This window comes from Triticum dicoccoides, chromosome 1B (assembly GCF_002162155.2).
Source record: "Triticum dicoccoides isolate Atlit2015 ecotype Zavitan chromosome 1B, WEW_v2.0, whole genome shotgun sequence".
Taxonomy (NCBI): domain Eukaryota; kingdom Viridiplantae; phylum Streptophyta; class Magnoliopsida; order Poales; family Poaceae; genus Triticum; species Triticum dicoccoides.
The window spans coordinates 652,058,268-652,067,858 of NC_041381.1; the positions used below are offsets into that span (position 1 = coordinate 652,058,268).

General features: G+C 46.6%; 1 long non-coding RNA gene across 1 annotated transcript; it reads right to left on the minus strand.

Annotated features, from left to right (window-relative positions):
• Positions 1-3,024: 3,024 nt before the first annotated feature.
• Positions 3,025-5,794, minus strand: LOC119349399. Its single transcript, XR_005169404.1, has 5 exons — positions 5,318-5,794; positions 4,247-4,358; positions 3,979-4,147; positions 3,637-3,822; positions 3,025-3,505 (listed from the first exon to the last, which is right to left on the minus strand). It is a non-coding gene; the product is annotated as an uncharacterized LOC119349399 (long non-coding RNA).
• Positions 5,795-9,591: the final 3,797 nt, after the last annotated feature.

Here is a 9,591-nt window from a genome sequence, read left to right on the forward strand (position 1 = left end):
GGAGATTCCAGTTTTCAGATTTCAGCATTTCTAGTTCTCAGATATCAAATAGTGTTAATGAACGACCTGCAATTCCACAATGATGGGTGGAACACACACACACACACACACACAGAGAGAGAGAGAGAGAGATCGATTGACTGTAGCAGAACTGCAGCCGAGCCCCTCCTACCAATGGAGGAGGAAGAACGACCGGGGAACACCTACAGCGGTCGCAGAAGGAGTGACAGGGGAGCACCGCATCGAGCACCTGCGGCTGGCGCCCCTCGGCCGCGCAAGGCGCAACTGGTGGCAACGGCGTGCACTGCCCAGCACTGCCCAGTAATACAATATTGGAGCAACGGCGTGCACTGCCCAGCACTGCCCAGTAATACAATATTGGAGCACTGCCCGGCGGCTTCATTATGAGAAACAAAAGGAATATGATAATCCAGAAAAGCAAATTTTGTACTCAGAAGTTGCTGCCAGTTACTACCATCTCCTGATTTTGTTCTGCACGCCCTAGAAAAGAAAATGAATCTGCACTACTAAGACCTACGGCTAGACAGTTAACTACCTTATCTAACAGTTCCATTACAGAATACAGCAGCAACAGCAGCAAGAAGAAAGCATCAAGGTTCACGTCACGCCACTACCAAATGTGATCCTATGGAACAAAGAGTAAATTATCTGCACAACGAAGCCTGTAAATACAAATAAACGAGCATTGTAGGCTTTTATTTATCACATTTTCAGGCTGGTGGGGCAACATAATTCTAGCTCATATCAAAAGCTAACATTGTATCCATATCAAGATGGCATATGATAGAACAAAACATTGTGTAATCTGTATCTTCAAGCCACTCAAACTCAAAGCATCTAATAACCAAGAAGCGGCAGAATGAGATACAAAAAGATCATGTAGTATACAGAAAAGGGAGTGCAGCAACAACGGAAAGAAATGCTAAAAGGGAACATAGAGCAGAAAACCAACCCAAAATGCAAGCAATTTTTTTTAAAAGGAACATAGAGCAGCATGAGCATGAGGCATAGAAAAATGGGGTCACCTTAAGATCAAGAATCAATGGCCCTCTCAGAGTTCAAATCATAAGAAAAGAACGACTATTATTGATTAGAGTTTTCTTTAATTAGGCAAAGCACTACAACGCTGGATCCTAAGCTACAGTTGAGGCATACAAAGCTATAAGTGACTGTTCTTTTCATATATAAACAACCTTTAGTATCTCAACCAGAACCAAAGCAAAACAAAAAACATGGTTAAGTAACCAGCAAAGGAAGAATAAACCTTTTGGAATTTTAAAGTAGCAAGACATGAAAAGTTATTTTTTTCCTTCAATATTACACACATTAGGGGAGGTAGCTGCAATTTTTATTGCATAGTGGGCTCAGATTTGCCTTCCCTCGATTATATAACCTACCCCCATCATCTCTTATCACCAGATCGATCTGTTTATACAGTAGAGCTACCCTGGTTATCACTCAACAAGAATGACCATCCAAGGACAACAACCAGTATCACATGATCAAAAAGGATTCTAGAGACAAGAGGGAGGATCCAACTTGATACCCAGTGGTGCCTCGATTGCTCAAAGGCACACTAATTCCAGCCAAGGTAATCATCATCGCCCTAGCACGAACACCACTTGAGCATAAATAAGCAACACCTTTAAATACAAATAAAAAATGGTTCAGGGTTCATTGCATAGCCGGCACGGACACCATTGCCGGCACCGCTGATATGCCGCCCTCATCCGTGGCCGCTGCCGCCATCGCCATGGGAACCACCTGCATGGGAGGGAGGAAGGCAGCTGCAAGAGCGAGTGAGAGAGGAGGCGGCAGCTAGGTTTTCGTCGTAGGAAGCCGCGCTCATTTTATACCCCCCACCCAAGCAAAATGACCCAGACGCCCTGGTGGGGGCACGGTATTTACATTCTGTTGCCATTGGAATTTTATCCAACGGCCGAAGTTGATCGGTAAATATCCAACGACCCACAGCGATTTGGATCGAGATCCGACGGCCTGTATCACGAGGAGATTTCGATCCAACGGTCCAGAATCCAAACGCACGGGAGAGCTCCATTTCGGTTCAGACTCTAACAAGGGGAAACGCACGTGAGAGCTCCATTTCGGTTCAGACTCTAACAAGGGGAAACGAACGGGAGAGCTTCATTTCGGTTCAGACTCTAACAAGGGGATGCATAGCGGGCTCAGATTCACCTTTCCTCGATCATATAACCTACCCCCGTCATCTCTTATCACCAGATCAATCTGTTCATACAGTGGAGCTGCGCTGGTTATCACTCAACAAGAATGACCATCCAAGGACAACAACAAGTATCACAGGATCAATAAGGATTCTAGAGACAAGAGGGAGGATCCAACCTGATTCGCACAGGTGCCACGATTGCTCAAAGGCACACTTATTTCAGCCACGATTAATCATCATCGCCCTAGCACGAACGCCACTGATCAATCTAGCAAATCCAGGAGCATAACTATAGGACCACGGCATCCACATGTAAACCAGAGCATCACATTAGCTCCTATGATAGCAACTAAACATGAACAGCAGCCTGCAAACCCTAAAATGGCATGGATTCACAAGTACAGAGCTCAAGTAGGAACCAATGCATGAGTAGGGCATAGAGCATCAACCAGACAAGCACCACATCAATATAGCCATGGCCATGTCCCATACAATAGCCGAAGCAGAGGAGCGGGAGGAAGATGGACCTCACCGAGGGAAGCTGTAGCCGAGGCAGTACTCAGTACGCGCCAGGGTTGCGCCTGAACGCCGTCCAACCGGCGAGGAACCGCGTCGGATTTGCGCCTTGCACCGTCCCGCCTACGAGCACGAACGCATCAAACAACCTGTCTAAGGAAGGCATCGTTGTTTATCAGAAACAATTAGTTAGGAATTACTATTTAACAGAAATGCATTTTTTTAGCACAAAGATATGCACAGAAAAAATACAGAGCTCAAGTAGTAAATAATATTTCATGCAAAAGATATAAAGGGTAGTTCATAGATTCAGATATGGACTGGATAGTTCTCCTTATAGACATCCCATCTGGGTAGCCAAGGAAGACCAAGTTCAGCACAGGCCATTTTGTCAAAGCAAAGCAAGCAGGGTACATTTAGTCAATAGAGCAGATCGACGATGGATCTCATTAAGTAGGTAACAATAGTTTAGCTATTACAAGCAAGACAGGGCTCCTCACATGCCCCTCTTGTTATTTATCAATGATGCTTAATTAGTACTGGATCATCTCTGTCTGACCTAAACCGCGACCAAGCCATATCATTTCAACCCGTAGAAAAAGGAAGCTACAACTGTGTGAACCAAATATAAATGGGGACAATCCTGCTCTCCATCATGCTAAATGGGGACTTCTCTGGCACTCACGCTTACTCTTGGTCACGCTTGTGTATTCAGATGCCACTCAAGATATAACCACCAAACGAATTCATTTGCATGTGTGGGTGGGTACATGATGGAAGGACCTGCATCCAGAGAAAAGAAAGGGGCTTGAAAAAAAGAAATCACAATTTTTCACATGCAAGAGTAGTAAGCACTAATCGCATATCCTTTGTTGTATTTCAAGCCTAATAGGAACAGGTGATAGACGATCGACCTTGTGTATCAAACAAACATGTGATAGAAATCACAACTTGTAGTGCTGAAGATCCTGCGCTGCCTGCGACGTGCACGGTCGCCATGGCCGCGAGCTAGGGTTCCGAGCGCGAGGAGGGAGGGACGGACGGACGACAACTCGATTGCCATGGTGTTTCATGATAAGAAGGTCCATCGGCTGAGTTACCTGCAAGCACAAGCACATAATTTGCTGCATCACACACCAAGCTATTTTGTATAGCTGAAGACGGGTTTATACAAAATCATGAAACTGGACCAATAAAAAATTATATTTGAGGTATAGGATTTTTAGAAATCACATGTGTTGAAATGTGCAGCTCACTTTGATCTGAAGCTATTCCGGTGTACCATGTTCTTTAAGAATCTCAGTAGGGACATAATCTCAACTGTATTGTGTTTAGCAGCAAGAGGGACACTCAATATATCCATTCTGGGTGGTCCAAAAACTGAAAATGTCGGAAATCAGATGAAACGATCTGTAGAAATGTCCCCTGAAAAATAAAAGTGAAATGTCATCACAAAGTACTCTAGTAGTAAGAAAAAGGCAAACGTCCTCTAGTAGTAATGAGGTTGTAAAGAAAGTTTGGTACCTTAGCTGGTTGTGGTTCAGGCCCAATCGAGAGCTACGTCGAGGGAATTGCTAATGCTTCCATCTGCCTGAACCTTTAGCACAAAGCTATGGATTTGCCATTGGAGATGAACCTAGCAGAGTAGATTGTAAGAAATGGAACAAATCAAGAGGAGTGAAGGAAACAAATCTGGCATAACAAGAGGAGTGAAGGAAACAAATCTGGCATAATTTATTCTATAAGATGTCCGTAAATTCAGACAAAAGATACCAACTTTGTTCCCTGAGGTGGACTGAAATAAACCATATGACCAAGACACCTGGTTCATCCTGAATTATGGAGTGAAGCAAAAAGTTGCCCTATACAACCATCAGAGTTCATGACAGTACAAAAGAATAAAAAACTAAAATTGTTGCATCGTGTAGCTTGCATAGCAGATAGAGAATACAACAAATACAAATTCCAAATTAGAGGAATTGTTCAGTTTTGTTTTGCGGGAGTGCATATAGGTGCAGCTAATACATTTCTTAATGTCCCATATATGAAGAAATACTATAAGAAGTTCATAGGACTAAACCAAAACACCAAACACCATAGTTGATCAAAGCATAAAGTTGACCATTCTTGCTCCTGTTTCCAACATGCAGTTGGCTACCACGTGGCTCTAAGCCCAATCTAGCCTACAGGATAAAGATTATGTCCTTTGGAAGCAGATTAGATTGAAAATGCTTTGCTTGTGCTATTGGATAAATGAACCTAACTGAACACCATGCAAAATCTAGGAGTATTTTACTGAACCTAACTGAAACACATGCCAAATCATTCTCTTGATGCCCATTTACTCCTAGGAGTACTACTGAACCTAACTGGATTTAGGAGCATTTACAAAACCTAGGAGTACTACTGAACCTAAGTGCATGTTTGGTGTACTAAACATAGGAATTGAGTGTTTGTACTGCATGGATGCAAATCAAAGGAGCTGGAGCTGCGTGCTTGTACTCCATAGACGTTTTATGAACTCTATAGTCCACGGAAAATGAACATAGCCGCAAACTAATAAAAACAAAGCAGCAGAGGAGAGGACGAGCTCACCTACGAGGTTGTAGCCAAGGCAGTAGCACAGCTCGTCGCCGCAAGTGAGCTCCGTGCGCTGCCTCCATGCCCCGGCCTCTTCCGCGCGCTGGCCTTTTGTGTCCGACCTCCTCCGAGCGTTGCCTCCTAACAGCCACTGGATCCGACGCGCCCGGACTCGCAGCCAACGGATTCGGCGACCGCGGTGTGGCGCCCATCCTCCCCGACGCGGTTGACCACGGCTCCGGCGACCGCGGCGAGAACCCGTGGAAGCACGCGCACACACCGGCGACGCCCTCCCTCTCTGGTCGCTTCCTCCACAACGCGTCGGGTAGGTGGCGGTGATGGCGTGGCGGCGGCGGACGGGCAGGGAGGATGGCTGGCGGGGAGTGACGGCTAGGGTTCAATCGCGGTTCGAGGAGGTGGGTGGCGACGGCGGCGATGCGGGTGGGAGGATAGGAGGCGCTCGGGAGGGAGGGAGGGAGGCGGCTGCGGGAGGGAGAGAGAGGAGGCGGCGGCTAGGTCTCCACCACAGGAGCGCCCCCCTTTTATACCCCCACAACGCAAAATGACCGGAATGCCCTGGTGGAGGTAAGGTATTTACAATTAATTGCCATTGAAATTTTATCCGACGGCCCAGGACGATCGTGTAAATATCAGACGGCCCACAGCGATCTGGCCTGAGATCCGACGGCCTATATCGCGAAGAGATCTGATCCGACGGTCCAGAATCCAAACGAACGGGGGAGCTCCATTTTGCTCCAGACTCTAACAAGGGGATGCATGTGGTACACCTATTTAGCATTTGCCGGTCTACTCTCAGACCTTCACGGGTCATTATTCCGTTGGACTGGGTCTACTCTTTGTGATGCAGTTGCCGTCGCCCAACTACAAATTCCAATTAAACCATACGGTCACTTGCATGCAAGTAGCTCTACTACGTCACACAATTTTTGTTGCATACTCACATGAAAAAGAAATGATAATGGCTCCTGAATGCATGCTTAATAGTTAACACATATCGCATGCATGCTTGCCTGGATGTAAAATGATCCTAACAAAGACTGCAGTATATATAAGTCAGGCCTATATATATGTACTCGATCACCAGACTTGCCTTAGCTAGGGTGCAAGGGTGCAAAAGTGAGTGTTATATGAGAGGTTTCAAATTTATTTTATGCTTTTCCGTTTCTATCAATCTGCTTGAAATATTGGAGGAAAACAAAAAAACTGTAGTAAATCTTTAGCTTCTCTTCCATCGCCCCCCCTTCCTACATCATACGTCTCCCATGGAAACACCAGCAGAGGAAAAGGATGAATCCAGCCCATAGAATAAACCAACAAAATCTCGATTGATGCCCTGCACCTCGGTGCCAGGCCCATCCTATGATCGAGTTCTCCACCCAACAAAAAAAAATCATTTTCCTAGGGAAGTTTAATTAACTTGTACTACTTCTGCATTAAGAAGGGGTAAACAGCTTCTTGTCAAGGATTTCTGTAGTGTTTAGTATCTTTGCAGGGTCATATAGCCAGTGGAACGGTAAAACCTCAGCTGTTATGGTGTCTGACGTGACAAAACACTCACCGTATCCATCCAAGTAGCCCATGTTGTACCCCTTATTCGATCTGACCAATAAGCTAGCATATGTCGGCATACCTCGCACTGGCAAACCCACAGTCAGCCATGTAAGCAGTCGTGCAACTTCTAAGGGAGTAAATTAATGCCTTGTATCCAGTGCTACTGTGTTATCTGACATCCTCAATTCATACTCATGGAGAAAGAGCATACCACCCTAGTCTTCATTCATCTGGAAGTCCACGGGGAGAGTCCATAATTCTTTTCTTGGTCCAATCGGGATTTCTACTCCAGGCTGTGGATCAAGATCCTCGTCGTCGTCGTCGTCGACGCAGCCTACGTGCGTGATGGAGGAGAGAATGAGGACCACTGCAAGGACACATTCTTTTTGGCTGAGAGATCCACGGGTCATAAATGTGGGAGCACCCAAGATAATTTTCAAAAATGGAGATGACCTCTGCCAAGATTAGTTGGTAATTATTCTAGTCTTGTTTGCATTTCATGGAAATAATTTTTTTTCTTTTGTTCTAGTCAGGTGCAAGCACATACCTGGCACTGGCGAAGTACTCCCCACTTGTGCCAAGAGGTTTTGGGTTCGACGCAACATCTTTGCATTGCACTATGTAGGGATAAGGCTTGCCCAGACCCCACCTGGTGTGGGAGGTTCTAGCACTGGGTCGGTCCTTTTTGTTCTACTTCCTCTATTTTTAAATATAGGACGTTTCGGCGGTTTAAATTGAATTGCCAAAATGTCTTACATTTAGAAATGGAGGTAGTAGTCTGGTGCACCAACATGCAATTCCATTTCTAGTACTGTATCAGATCTAGTGATTATAGTATGATATTCATGTGAAGCCAGCCAGCCTGTATTTCAGTCCTTGCGAACTTGCAAGCTAAATAAACAAAACATCAACGCGAATGATGTAGACTCAGTGGGTGGGGTTGAAAGATTAATTACATCATGGGTCTTGCATAGTGCATTCTTGGTCGTCTCTGTGGGAACAGTGTGCTGCATGTGCCTCATGGCAGCACCAGTGGTGCTGCATGAAGTTTCGTCTCACATGCATTATTGCATCTCAACTTTTCTGTTAGTAGGGCCAAATTAAAAAGATGATGCATAGAATCTCAATAATCAGACCTGATCCTAATCCTACATCCCTAACTACAGTGGAACTACACCTTTGTATCGATCTCAGCATCTCTCTGTCCTGTACACAGGCCAAATTATTAGTGATGCTCTGCCCCCACCACGTTGTCTTCCATTTGTCTCACAAGTCACAAGCAAGAACGTCTTACTCACACCATTCTTCTCCAATCTCCACTGCACCTGTGTTCCCCGTGTTCTGAGTGTGTTGGGGGTGTTTTGATCGTCCCAATGGCGGAATGGCGATCCAGCCACCGGTGTCCACTATAATGAAGTCGTCCAACTTCCTCCTGGACCAGTACAAGGTGATGGAGGGAATGGAGAAGCAGCACAAGGTTCTCCAACGCAAACTTCCGGCCATCCTCGATTTCATTGCCGATGCCAAGGAGCAGGCAATAGCCCTCAGAGAAGGGGCAAAAGCCTGGCTCCAGGAGCTGAAGACAGTCGCTTATGAGGCAAATCAAGTCTTCGACGAATTCAAGTATGAAGCGCTCCGCCTTGGAGCCAAGAAGAATGGGCACTACGCCAAGCTTGGCTTCGATGTTATCAAACTCTTCCCTACTCACAACCATATTGTATTCCGTCGCAGAATGGCTCGCAAGCTTTGCCGGATTCTGCAAGCAATTGAGGTTGACAGATTATGCAGATATGCAGGCCTTTGGCTTCAAGTACCAAACACAACCACCGGTGTCCAAAGAGTGGAGGTAGACAGATTATATTATCACCGACTCATAAGAAATTGACAGTAGATCCAGAGACAAAGATAAGTAGAATATTGTTGATACACTACTTGGTCAAGCTAGCAGTTCAGATCTCGCAGTTCCTCCCATTGTTGGAATGGGGGCCTTGGCAAGACCACATTAGCGCAGCTCATATACAATGATCCCGAAATTAAGAAGCATTCACTACTAGGGAAGCGCTTATAGGTAGGACATCAGTAGTAGCACTGGAAAATAACCAGCGTTGCAGCTAATTAGCGGTAGCGTTGGTCTCGGACATGGCTTCAAGTTATGATTTAGCAGTAGTTCTGTAAATACAAAGAGCGCTACTGATAAGTGGGACCCAACAAGCCCACCGACGCTAGCTGTAGTAGCAACGCGACCCAAAATATAGCGCTACTGCTAAGAGCATCTCCAGCCGCGCCGCCAACAAGGCCCCCAGGCGATTTTTCGGCCGCCGGCGCCAAAAAATCGGCCCAGTCGCGCCCCCAAGGGCCCAGTTTTTGCCGGTTCGGGCCGAAATTGGCACCGGCGGACCCAACCCGAACCCGGCACGCTGGGGGGCGCCGGGCGAATCGTTTTTGGCGCGAAAGAGCTGTGGGCCCTCCTTGCCAGCGACTCGCCTCTCTTCTCGCTGCTTGATCGTCCTCATCGCCTCGTTTCCCGCGGCGAATCAATGCCAAAGCTGCGCACACTGCCGCGCCAGTCAGCCTCCATTGATGCCTCACGGACGACGCAGTGAAGGCCGAGCGACGCACGTCCTCTCGCCCGCCACGCGTAACGCGCCGGCCACGCGTACTACGCGGCGCCTCCGCCTATATAAGCCGACCCCAGCACGCCGGAGACACGCACAGAG